Source organism: Paroedura picta, chromosome 1, assembly GCF_049243985.1.
Source record: "Paroedura picta isolate Pp20150507F chromosome 1, Ppicta_v3.0, whole genome shotgun sequence".
Lineage (NCBI taxonomy): Eukaryota > Metazoa > Chordata > Lepidosauria > Squamata > Gekkonidae > Paroedura > Paroedura picta.
This window is the reverse complement of record NC_135369.1, coordinates 157,885,136-157,898,358: the sequence shown is the minus strand read 5'-3', so window position 1 is coordinate 157,898,358 and position 13,223 is coordinate 157,885,136. Positions and strand designations below refer to the sequence as shown.

At 40.4% G+C, this 13,223-nt stretch overlaps 1 protein-coding gene across 22 annotated transcripts in view; it reads left to right on the top strand.

Annotated features, from left to right (window-relative positions):
* MYT1L (myelin transcription factor 1 like) overlaps positions 1–13,223 on the top strand; it is a 453,342-nt gene that overhangs the window by 330,336 nt on the left and 109,783 nt on the right. Inside the window, exon 1 of one of the 22 annotated variants that reach the window (XM_077310056.1) lies at positions 12,832–12,890. The exons of the other annotated variants lie outside the window; for them this stretch is intronic. The gene's annotated coding sequence lies outside the window, so the exon portion shown is untranslated. Of the gene's footprint in view, positions 1–12,831; positions 12,891–13,223 lie in introns of those variants that run through there. 22 annotated transcript variants of the gene reach the window in all.

Sequence of the window (13,223 nt, the reverse complement as noted above, 5' to 3'; positions counted from 1 at the left end):
TTGGGTAGACTTTTTGCGAGGTTTCCTGTCATGCGTAATACACCCTGGGCCCATTATACACACTTTGGATAATACACTTTCAATGTGCTTTTGCAGCAGGATTTTCCTGTGCAGAACTAGAAAATCTACTTCTAAAGTGCATTAAAAAGTAAATTATAAAAATGTGTGTATATTTGGCCCTGAATGTCATCAGGTTATATATCAACCAACAATTATGACATTTAAGGTGAGGGGGCCATGTATCAATGCTAGAGCATCTACTTTGTCTTTTGAAAGTCCCAGCTCAGTTTGTAGTTTGAACAGATTAAAGGACCAGGTTATGTGAAAGACTTGAACCTGAGACCCTGGGAGAGTTGCTGCCAGTCAGGGGGAACAATATTGACCTTAATAAACCAATGGTCTAACAGAATTAGGCAACTTATCTTCTACATCTCATCCACAGCCCTGCATATTCTCCATTTATCCCCCCTACTAAGCCTTGTGATGTGGAAATGTGAGAAGAGTACTGGTGTGGAAGAAAAGAGTACTTTTCAAGTATACTGTAAACTGATTCCACAGCAGGCACTGTAATCATGTCCACCAATAATACTGTAGTAGCATTTTGGTAGCAAGTTGCTTTGTGTTGATATCATCAGTACAATATGCACAATTGGGAAATGGAGCAGAAATATATATATATAAGTAGAGACCTGGATCCAAGCCTGAATGTACAAATGCAACACATTCCATTAATTTTATCCAGAAGGCATGGGGTGGGAAGATCCTGCAAACAAGATAATTTTTCTCATCTCAAGCCTAAAACATAATTGTGTCCTTATAATTACTTGCTGTTCTAATCCTCCCTAAGCCTGATTGTAGGTTTGCTCTGAGGAGGAGAGGTGAATGGTTTGCTTTCCTTCTGTCTCAAGAGGCAACCCTCTGCCTAAGCAGATGAGGTTGATGGAAGTTCATTGTTCTATTTGAGATACTAAATGCTACCTAGCAATTCCAGCTCCATGCATAGTAACCTGAAATAAGTAGATGATGCCATGGTATGATCATTTAAGTAGGTAATGCCATGGTCATGATATATGTGCAGACTGTGACTATATCTGTTGTATTTGGAAATGTAAATACTACAAATTCTTGCATGCCTTCATAGGAAAGGAAAGGAATTAGAAGCAAACATTAATTTGTTTTGTTAATTAATAATTAGAAACCATCATCATGTTTTAAGAGGATGGTCAGGCTTGTTTCCTGGGCTGATTCTGCACTTTGTTTTTGTTTTTTTCCATTGTGAATCCTGCTGAATTCAGATCGATTTGAACTCAGGTTTTCCTCTCCCCCCCCCCCATTGAAAGAGAAAGTGTTCTGCACCCACTAGGGAAAGAGAGTGGGGAGGGGAGCAAAGTACAGCAGGAATCTCTCTCTTTCTTTTCTTGAATGGGGGGGGGATGAACCCAAGAGGCAAATCTCTGCTGAGAGAAGTTAGGGCTTCTGGAGCACAGTCACTTTAAGACAAGCCATGCAACCAGGAACCAGGAAGTCTTTGAACTGATGCCCTGGACAATCAGGGAAGATTGCTTTGCTACAGCATTGGAGGCAGGAGGCAGCAAGCTAATATTGAGGGTTATATCTACTTCTGGAGTGAAAAGGTATGGTCATTCTGGATCAATCATGCATGTTGCAGAGGGAAGATTTAAAGCACCCAAAATCAAAGTGGAAATCCAATTCAGTGTAGACAGCAGGGATTTATTCTTGCTGGCAGTGGGTAAAAAGCCCTATGCAGACTACACCCAGATCTTTTATATGTGCATCATAGTGTCGGTAAGGTATTAGTGAAACAATATTTACAAATTGATTTTAGGAAATGAAGTAGTTATGTTGGCAAATAAATAGATCAGATAGTTCAGAAAGCAGAGATTGAAAGTAATGAGGATAGAGCCAAGTATAACCGTATCAAAATGAATATTGGGTTCATTGCATGTTTGTAAGTGTGCAAAAATATACTGCATGTACAATATGTGGTGATCATCACCCCCCCCCAAAAAAAAAAAACAGGTGAAGGAAATGATCTATTTGCTATGTTCAGTCCAAAAAAACTGTGATAAGCTTATGGTTTCCTTAAGACGTACATGTGTGTAAGTCTGTAATCGTCCGCATGATTTGTTGGAAGGATGTAAAAAATTCAGAAGCGCTTCAGATTAATGCATAGGATTTAAGTTTGTCCAGCTGATTTTAACAGGATTTAATATTTCTGGGTGGTATCCTCTTCACATTGATTAGATTTTAGATCATAGCTTGCATGATCCTAGGCATTTGTTTCAAAATACCTGTCTGTGGTACCAGCTTAAATTCCAGTGCAGTTCCTGTGAAATATCATGTTACATGACATTAAATGAACATAATTGTTGGTATGCACTATCCTTGCTACTTATGTGTTAGCAGAATAACTTTTAAGATCAGCCGTTAATTTGCAAATGACTTTTGATGAGCTAATAAATAATAAATGCTATAGGTCTATCACTGACTTGAGTAGGATGTATTATAAATGATAAGTACTATCAACAGGAAAAATTCTAGATAGTAATAACCTATGAATGAACAGCCCTTTTGGGCTCTACTGACAATCTGTTACTTTCAGTTAAACTGGGAGGAGAAAAAGTATAGAAAGCCTCAGTGGGAACATATGATGATCCACAGGACTGAAATTAATTCCCATAGAGCTAGTGTGGTGAAGTGGTTAGTTTAAAAATCGGATTGGGGTTCAAACATTCACTTAAGCATTCATGCTCTTGGGTAACTTTGTGTCAGTCACTTACTCTCAGTCTAAACTATCTCACAAGGTAAACTGCATAGGCTGGTCTGCACTTCTTGGTGGAAGGGAAATATAGAATGTGATAAAGGGTTGGATCTCAGAGATGATTTTCATTAATGGTAGAGGGAGTATCCACTGATTCATCCTTCCCACTACTGACCTCAGACTCGATCTTTGTGCTGTTTCAGTGGAGAGGGTTTGGGCCCTGTTGATGGACATCCCTTCTGTCAGTGAAAAGATCATAGAGTTGGAAGGGGCCATCTAGTCCAACCCCCTGCTCACTGTACAATCAGCCTTAAGCATCCAAGATAAGTATCTGTCCAGCTGCTGCTTAAAGACCACCAGTGAGGGGGAGCTTACCACTTCCTTAGACAGCCTATTCCACTGCTGAACTACTCTGACTGAAATTCCCTTCCCCCGCCCTGATATCTAGCCAGTACTGTTCTGCGTATAGTTTGAACCCATTACTGCAGGTCCTATCCTTTGCTGCCAACAGGAACTGCTCCCTGCCATTGGAATAAATATATATTATACTGTACACAGCAAACTAGCACAACAACTAATCTGAATTTGCTAGACCAAAGTTATCCCTTAAAGTTACACCCCTAAGTTACCCCTTAAAGTTTAGACCCCTAATTATCATTCTAGGTGATACACCCATAATTATATTTCAGAACATTACATTTAGAAACTGCTTTTAAAACAGGGGTCAGAAATTAATTTTCAGAGGGCTCGTGTAATTAATGGGCCACAGGATGCCCTAGAGTAAAAGTAAAAATGTGATGTTTATGAATGTAGTGCCTCAGGGATATGTCCTGAGCTCTGTGTTGTTCAACATCTTTATAAATGACCTGGATGAAGAAATAGAGGGGATGCTCATTACATTTGCAGATGACACTAAATTGGGAAGGGTAGCAAGTACAGCTGAGGACAGAATTGATATACAGGATGATTTTGACAGGCTGTAAAATTGGGCTAAAACTTACAAAATGCATTTCAAAAGAGATAAATGTAAAGTTCTGCATTTAGGTAAGAAAAATAAAATGCATAATTGTAGGATGGGGGAGACTTGTCTTGTCTTCATGCCTGTTCTTGACATATGAACATCAACAAGAACTTGGATCCTGAGAAGTTTCATTTGTTATTAGTGATTGATTGACTGGTTTAAAGAAAACTACAGACAATTAGACTGAACTACCAGAGGATTTTTACTGCAGGGATATTCAAACATTTCCTGATTCCGAGCAGTCCAGATCTACAGAATGTTCTGCCCACATTGGTTAATGATATACAGATATTATCATACACATAACCCATTCCGTGAGTTTGTGGGTGAAGCATAGTAAGATTCTGATGCTTGAATATAGTTTTTATCTAATACTGCAGGCATAAACTGATTGCCCATTTCCCCTAAACCTGAAAACTAGCTGACAGAGGAAAGCCAGCAGGAGTTGGGGAACCTGCTGTTCAGGACAAGTCAACCCTGAAGGTGTAGGAGCATAATAAAACGTGGGAGTGAGGGTAGGATGGTGAATGTGGGCCATTGCTGCTGACTAAAAGGCTGAAGGGGGCGAGAGCTGCTGTAGATGGAAACATACATGTACATATGCAAATACTAGTAGTCTTTGAGCCAAGGTGAGGGAACTGGAATGCTTAGTGCTCAGTGACAATTTAGCTATAGTGAGTATCTCAGAAACATGGTGAGATGAGGAAAATCTATCGAAAAAGTTATTCCTGCATATAAGCTCCATAGGCAGGACAGTAAGTAGTCAACCTGTGGTCCTCCAGATGTTCATGGACTACAATTCCCAAGAGCCCCTGCCAGCAAACGCTGACATCTGGAGGACCACAGGTTGACTACCCCTGGGTTAGGGAATGTGTTACATTGTACATCAAAGAGATCATAGAATCATTAAGTAAGAAAATATCAGGGGAATTAACTCCCCTACAGAAGTGATTCTGGTGGAAATACTGGGTCCTAAGCATTACTTAAAAGTGGAGGTGTATTATCACCCACCTGATCAAACCTTTGAGGCTGATCATGAGAAGGAAATAAGGGAGATAACTAAAGCACATAATGTTATGATATTGGGGGGCTTCAACTTCCCTCGCATTGACTAAGTAAACATGTGCTTAAGTCATGCTGAAGACATGAGATTCCTAGACATCATAATTGACTGTTCAGCATTCATTCCAATGAAAAGATACCCCGAAATTCCAAAACTATTACATTTGATTTCAAAATAACAAATTTAGGGGAATAGTTAAAAGGAAGCTATTTAAAACCACACTGATTGAAGCCCAGATAGAATGTTTTCCACAGGTTACAAAAGGTACTACTAAATCTAAAAGAATGCTTGTATATAAATGTAAAATTAATATAAATAAATAAATAACACAGCTTTTTTTAAAAAAGTGCCCCAATGAATTGAACAGGAGGGACCACAGGCATGCATTAATCAGGCATGCAAAAAGAGATTTTGAAGAGCAGGTTGCTAAAGTTAAGACAAACAATAAACATTCCTTTAAATATGTGCAGAGCAGGGAACCGGTTGTGCCTTTGGATGACCAAGGAGTAAAGGCATTGCTAGAGGAAGATGGGGAGATGGCAGAGAAGTTCATTGAATTATTATGGTCCTGTATTTTGCTTCTGTATACCTTTGCGAACCCACATAAGACCAGTGTTGCGGCAATTGCTTTGGCTCCCGGTCGAGTGCAAGATCTGGTTCAAGGTTTTTGTTTTAACCTTTAAGGCATTATGTGGTCTGGGTCCTGCATATCTACAGGACTACCTCTTTGAATACAAGCACCAGAGAGTACTGTGATCCAGTAACACCAACCAGCTAAGGATTCCTGGCCCCAAAGAAACATGCCTGGCCTCAACCAGAGCCAGGGTCTTCTTGGCCCTGGCTCCTGCCTGGTGGAATGAGCTCCCTGGGGACATCAGGGCCCTGACCAAAGTTCTGCAGGGCCTGCAAGACAGAGCTTTCTGCTGGGCTTATGGCCTAGGCCAGCCAGGAAATCACACCTCCAAAAACTACCAGGTCTCCTTTCTGTCCCTTCTCTCCTACTGATCCTGCCTTCGGACGCCTTCGTCAATCAATTTCACCCTGAACAAACTGTTGATGCTGATAATTCCGATAATTCTTAATATTTTTAGTTGCGATTTTAAAGTTTATAGATTTTATTGCTGAACTGTTTTATTGTATACAATGAATGCTTGTTGAATGGTGTTGGTTTGCCACTGCACTAGCTAGACTAGATCTGATCTAGCAGGGAACTTCTTATGTTCTTAGAGATAGCGATGCAGAATTAATAGCAAACGATGGCTTAATACCAGTTAGAATGCCTGATTAAAAATGTTTATCTAAATTATTCTATTATTTTATTTGTTTAAAACTGGGTTGAGCAAGTAAAATGCAACTTGAGTGACAGCAGCTGCTTCTGAGAAAAAAAGTGGTTCACTCATTAAGCTGAGATGAGACATACTGTAAACTTAGGGAGGTTACAAGTGGATGGGCAGGAAGGGTTGTGTCTGTGCTTGGCTCTGGTGGCCCTTTCTTGCATGCCCAGGACATCTAGTTTTCTTCGGGGAGGGCATCATCTGAGCATGACATTGGGGTCACTGTAGGTGGGCAGATAGTTGTGTTTTTCCTGCCATGTGCAGGACTAGATGACCCTGGGGGTCCATTCAAATGCAAATGGCATTTTGTGATTATTTGGGTTGGTTCATGGATATTTCCAGACAAAATTGCACAGGCTTCGTTCATGTTGTATGCTGGCTAAAAAAAAAACACTCTCCACACTAATCAACCTTCATTTCAGCCATTTAACTTTGGACATAAATAGAAAGTATTTATAAAAGTTCCTTAAAAATATCTATTTTAGGAAGCCTCAGACGTATCATGTTTGATCTGCATGATCCAAGGGATTACATGATTGCTTTCACACTGTCCTCTTAACACCCCTAGGATGCTTAATACGGTTAAACTTTACATATTGTAATTGCTGGAAAATACAGCCATAAGCCTTGCTGCTGAATAGGTTCACAATAATTATACACAATGACCTGGATTGCCCAGACTATATTGATCTCATCATTTTCAGAAGTGAAGTAGGGTTGGCTGTGGTTAGTACTTGAGTGGGAGACTACCAAGGAAGTTTAGGGTTGCTACACAGAGCCAAGCAATAGCAAACCACCTCTGAATATCTCTTGCCTTGAAAACCCTATGAGGAGTTGCCCTAAGACAGCTGCAACTTTACAGCACCTCACACATATATAATACAATATATATAGTTGCAACACTCTTTCATTGAACCTGGGACCTTCTGTATACACAGCAGATGCTCTCCCACTGAATCATGAACCTGCCCCCCAAAAGAAGTGGCATCACTTCTCTGATAAGAGACAGAAAGCACCATGCGGGGGGGGGGGCAGTAACAAAGGGACCTGTGTGGCAGGGGGAAAGGAAAAGAGGGTAACATATGGGGGTGCAGACAGAGAATGCAAGGACTGCTAACTGGGGTGTAAATTTCTCAGTTTCCAGGGACAGGGGAAGATTGAAGCTGGTCCATATTAAATATGAAATGATTTAGATTTCAAAAATATGCCTTCAACATTTAATCATTAAGTAAAAAATATCATTCCCCCCCTCATAGTTGTCTAATTTTGAAAGTATTTGAAAGCTTGTATTTGAGAGGTTGTAATTGAAAGGTTGTCACTTAGAGGAGGGCAGGGAAAGGTTCCTGTTGGCAGCAGAGGATAGGACACAACAGTAATGGGTTTAAACTATGGCTAGATATCAGGAAAAAACTTTTGCAGTGGAACTGACTGCCTAAGGAGGTGGTGAGCTCCCCCTCACTGACAGTCTTCAAGCAGAGGCTGGACAGATAATTATCTTGGATGCTTTAGGCTGATTCTGCATTGAGTAGAGTTGGACTAGATGGCCTGTATAGCCCATTCTAACTTTATGATTCTATGAAGCTCAATCTAAGAAAGAGGAATCTGTAAGAGGAGAGGAAAGATGTCATAAATGCCTTCATATAGACAATTGAGTAAATATTTAATTTGTGTATGAAAGGAAATACGTCCTCCCACCCTCACTACTTAGAATGAGTGTGTGACTGGCCCATGGCCACTTGTGGCAAAATGGGAGTTTGACTTCTGGTCTCCCCAAACTTAGACCAACACTCTAATAACTAAATTTTACATGCTGGATTCATAATATGAATCTCCAAATGTATATCAGAAACCACCGTAAACCCACAGTAAATACTGGCTTTTCAGATACCCTGACATGAAATTGTAGGCTCATCTGATTACTATAGGACAGAAGAATCACTTTAAGTATTAGGTGAACCAGCTTTACCTTCCCCATCCATGTACAGAGACAAAAAAAAAGTCTGTTTCTTACATTTATTTTTCTCTAGATTTTCAAGTCTCAGGATATCAAAATCAACTTAACTTCCAGCATCTAAGCCACAGGCCGTTTCTCCCCCACCAATGCAGAGGACTAAAGATAGCAATATTTTCATCTTCTCCATTTCTGCTGCTCTAATGTTGCAAGTCCCAGGATACCAAAATTATCTTAACTTCAAGTATGTTTCAATGATCCACAGGTTAAGATTCCCAGGAAAAAATAAGATGCATGGGCCGGAACACCCAAACTGGCGGCGACAGGGCTTTGGGAGAAATTCCCAATTATGCTCGACGTTGCCACCATCCTGGGCACCGCCGAGCCCAGGCCCTCGGAAGACATGTGTTAATGAAACACAGATTTTTCTGCATTCCTGGGTCTCCTGAGGGCGCAGGCGAGCACTGTGCATAATCGAAGGAGCCAGGCCCAAAGGCATAGCTGCAGGGACACCTCTTGCCCCTGCCAGCTCTGCGGCTCCACAGAGCTGACAGGGGCATCCCCCTGTCCCCACCATGATGGGAGAACAGCATGCTGCTCCCCACCATTGTGCAATGGGGGCACCATGCCCCTGATCCCCCCCCCCACTGCTGCTGCAGCTTCAAAGCACTCCCGGCGCTTCCGGCCACACGTTGCATGCACGGGGCTGTTGCGCCAGGGCAGCCGGCAAGTGCCAAGGGAGCTCCTCCCCCATGCATACACAGGGGATGGTGGGTTTTTTTGCCCTGCCACAACAGCATGGTGGCAGCCTGGTGTAGCTGCCGCCATACATAATAGGTCATAGGGAGTGGAGGGGTACTCCTGCATAGCTAATCAATGTCCCAAAGTCTCTGGCAAACAAAGTAGAGTTGACAGCCTCTGTGTGAGTGAAGGGGTTGAAATTGTTTCATGATGCTACATAACACCCCCCCCCTGGGGAAACGGGGTCCTTAGTGTAGTGTAGTGTAGTGTAGAGAGGAAAAAGGACAATGTTAACTGTTACTTGCATGTGCAATGGGAAATTATTGTAAAGCTAACAAAGATAGCAGAAAAATCTGTGGTGAAACAAACAGAACAATGATATCCGTGTAGGTGTAAAGAAAAGAAAGGAAATAACTGAAGGTGCAAGAAGAGATGGGAAAGACAAAGGTTAATAGAACTGCTTTTAATAACACTCTGTGATCCCGGAAAGATTTGAGAAAGAAGTGGATTTTGTGGGGAAATGCTACAAAGAAAGTGTTAGCCTGATTAGGTATACTATGACTGTCCTGCGCATATGAAACAGCCTGGGTGAAGACACAAAGGCAAGATGGAGAAGAGAGGACAAAGAGGCTAATAGCAGATCAGTTTGCAGAGAACAGAATGCAAGAAGGGGGCATTAGGAGAGAAGCCTTGAGAACACAGAGGTTGAGAGCCTCAATAAAGACCGTGCAAAGATTTAAGGGAGGCATGATGCAATCATGCTAAGAGGAGAAGGAAAAGATTTTAATCAAGGCATTTCAAATTAACTGTGGGTGTAGGTGACAGTATGGAGGATGTGGCTTGATAAGGGAGGGTGATGACCAAGGGTCCAAAGGTAAAGATTTTTGCATAGATGTAGACAGGTGAAATGGCAGCAGTTCTTCTAGTGGTTTTAAGCTGACTGTAGATTTCCCAAATGTTTCACAGAATGAATCTATGAGCTTATTATGTGATTTGATATGAGGAATGAAATAATGCCCCAAAAGTAAAAATCTGTGCAATCAGGTTGTGGCTGAGATGGTCCATCTATCTTCACAAAGGTCACAAGCCAACACATTTATTTAGGGCACAGTTCCCACCCACCCCCACCCCCAAGAAACAAAATACTTAGTTGTGCAAAAAATACTTAGTTTATGTGGCTGTGGAAGATATACCTCCTGATTTGAAACAATGGATGACCCTTAAGGGAGCAGGGTAGGATAGTGATCCCCAACCTGTGGGCCCCGGACCACATGTGGTCCATCAACTAACTGGAGGTGGGCCACAAAGGACGCCTTCTCCCCCCCCCCCGGCCCTTTACTTCATCCCCCCCGGCCCTTTACAACACACTTCAGGTGTCATTGTCTCCCATCACTCCCAGATGGGACTATCTCGTTGCAGAGAAACAAGCTCAGGGTTCCCATTGATTTGTCATTGTCATGCGTTAAAATTTCCATGAAAATAAAATGTTCCTTATGTTCATTGTTGTGGCGTGTCTGTATCTTATTTTGAAGGGATGTTTAAACATTACCATAGCGATCAGAGAGCGTTAGGGCAGTGGTTGAGAGTAGAGGAGTAAACTACCCCCCCACACCAGGCCTCAGTAAAATTGTCAAGCGTTGAGTGGTCCCCGGTGATAAAAAGGTTGGGGAGCACTGGGGTAGGAGATCCTAGCTGCCAAAAATAGCTGGTGCACTGCCTGTTATTTGAAACAAAAATGCAGTAATTGTTATGTTGTCACCTGGATAGTTTGCAGAGCCTCCTAAGCGGTGTTATACTATCCCTAAGGCCACTGATTTAAATAGAAGTCAAAAAACATAAATTGTTTAGGATGGCACTGTGTATCCCAAAATGGGGACCATAATTGTGGCAAAACATTCATTGGCATGTAGAAAGTCCTAGGTTCAATCCTCAGCATCTCCAGTTAAAAGGACCAGGCTGTAAGTGATGTGAAAGACCTCTGCCTGAGGCCCTGGAGAGTCTCTGCCAGTCTGAGTAGACAGCGCTGACCTTGATGGACCAATGATCTCAGTATAAAGCAGCTTCATGGGTTGATGTGTTTAGAAGGTCACTTCTATAGATCCTTATGCTGATATGGGGATGCCTCTCGGGCATTTGGAGGCTTCTTCTTATTTGTTCAGTGTCCTGAAAACCTTTGATAAGAGGGACTGTAAAAAAGGTTTTTTTTGGGGGGGGATGGATTGGGAAGTTATAGTAAACTGGTGCCTTAGAAGTTAATAGGCTTTGTGGTTGGTGCCTTAGAAGTTAGTAGGAATTGTAGATCACAATCTATTGTTGATTAGGTATATCCAGCAAGGCAGGTTGGATCTTTTAATATATTGTTGAAATATTGTATTTTCTCAACATTTTCTGTTTATTACTATTATTATTTTATTTATATCCCTCCACTCCCACAAATGGTTTGTGAGTTTAAAAATGAATTCCATGGACATTTAAAAGTTTGTTGTTTGCTATGCTGCTAAAGTATTACTGTACAAGAAATTAAAATTCACACAATCTCTGGTATGCATGTATCTAATACATATATCAACTTTGTTCAGACATTATCCATATGCCACAAATTCTATTCATTATTACTAAAACTAATATGTTTTTCTCATACAGGAAATGGGTGCATATCATGGCATCCAGCAGTACTGGTTATCTTAAAACATGGACAAAACCCCCCATTCAGATCAATTTTCAGCAGAGATGCATCTGAATTCATGATATTAATTAGATTCACAGCCAAAAGTTTACCTAAAATAAATTTCCAAGTTTAGCAAATGTTTTGAGGGACTCACACTGTGACTGAATTTAGTGTAAAATTAAGTTCCTAGCAACTGATTTGTAAGATCTCTGTGAAGAATGTCAATGGTAGTTTCAATAAGACATGATTGGGGAGGGGTGTTTTCTCATATTAACAGCAAAAACATATTCTTTGTGAATATTTATTATAGAAGATAGATACCATTGACCTATATAGTTAATCTGCCAGCCAGTAAACACCAAATAACATTCGCAAATGGAAAATTGCATAAACCCATTTGATTATGGCTTAAAATATGATTTAGTTTGCAGGGTATTCCCTCAAAAATAGCATATGGTATTCCTGATAGCTCTCTTGAAAAGTACTATGGTGCTGATTCTGTGATAAACAACAAAAAGAATACATCTATTGTAAAGTTTTTGAAATCTGTAAATATGTCAATCATTTATTACATATTTTCAGATAGAAAAGTCATTTTTCCTTCCTAATTCTAAATGTTGCAAACATTGGTTTCTCACCAGCCAAAAATCCATTAATGAAAAGAAAATCTCTATGTCTTAGCAAACAAAGTATGATATTGGCAAAGCTGAATCTCAGCATCCTTTCAGAACTCTGGCAATTAACAGCTAATCCTTGGCATCTTTGCACGCAGTTGATGCCCAGCTTTCTTTCCAACATGTAAAGCTCTTTGCATCCCGTTGCATGGATCCTTGAAGAAATATTTAAAATGATATCTGTGGCTAATGTGATTAATGAAATATGTAAAAGATTTTGATGTGATAGAAATTACAACATCCTGGTTGAAGCATTCAGGGTACTTTCCTGGAGGTACTCTATTTTATACAGTTCTGATTCTGAGATGTCATGGCTAAAAAAGCTGGAGAAACTTCAGAAAAAAAATATTTTAATAAATAAATATTAATATAAATATTTCCTATGTTGTACTTTTTGAAAAGAAAGTTAGGTAGAGAGAAAATATCAAGAAGAGAAGTGAAGCTTGAATTCAAATCATTTATTCCTCACTTCCCTCCTTTAAGATTTACAGTTCACATTTTTTTCCTACCACTGTTTTTCCTCCTCTTTAGGGTTGAAAGGACAAAAGAGATGAAATGGATAGAACCAAACAAAAAGAGAAAATAATATTATAATTACAGTTTTCACCCAGCATCACCAAATCTCAAAAAGGAGTTTACGTGTTTCCACTCATACAGTACGTGTCTCATATTTTAGGCTGAGGGTTTTTTCCCATGGCCATGTAAGGAAAGTGTCAGATGTTCTTCCTGTTTTACATCACTCATTTTTAAAATATATTTCTCAAACCACAGAATCCAAAAGCTATGTTGAGCATTCATTGCCATTAATGACCATTTATATGTGCATGAATGAAAATGTATGTCTTTGTATGAAGATTTCTAGTACCTAGTCATGGGCTGTAATCCAGGTTGGACACATGCGAATTTGGTCATGTTGAATGCCTCAACTACCACAGATAGAATGAATACTCTCTAAGTAGGCCAGGCTTTCTCAACCAGGGTTTATTAAA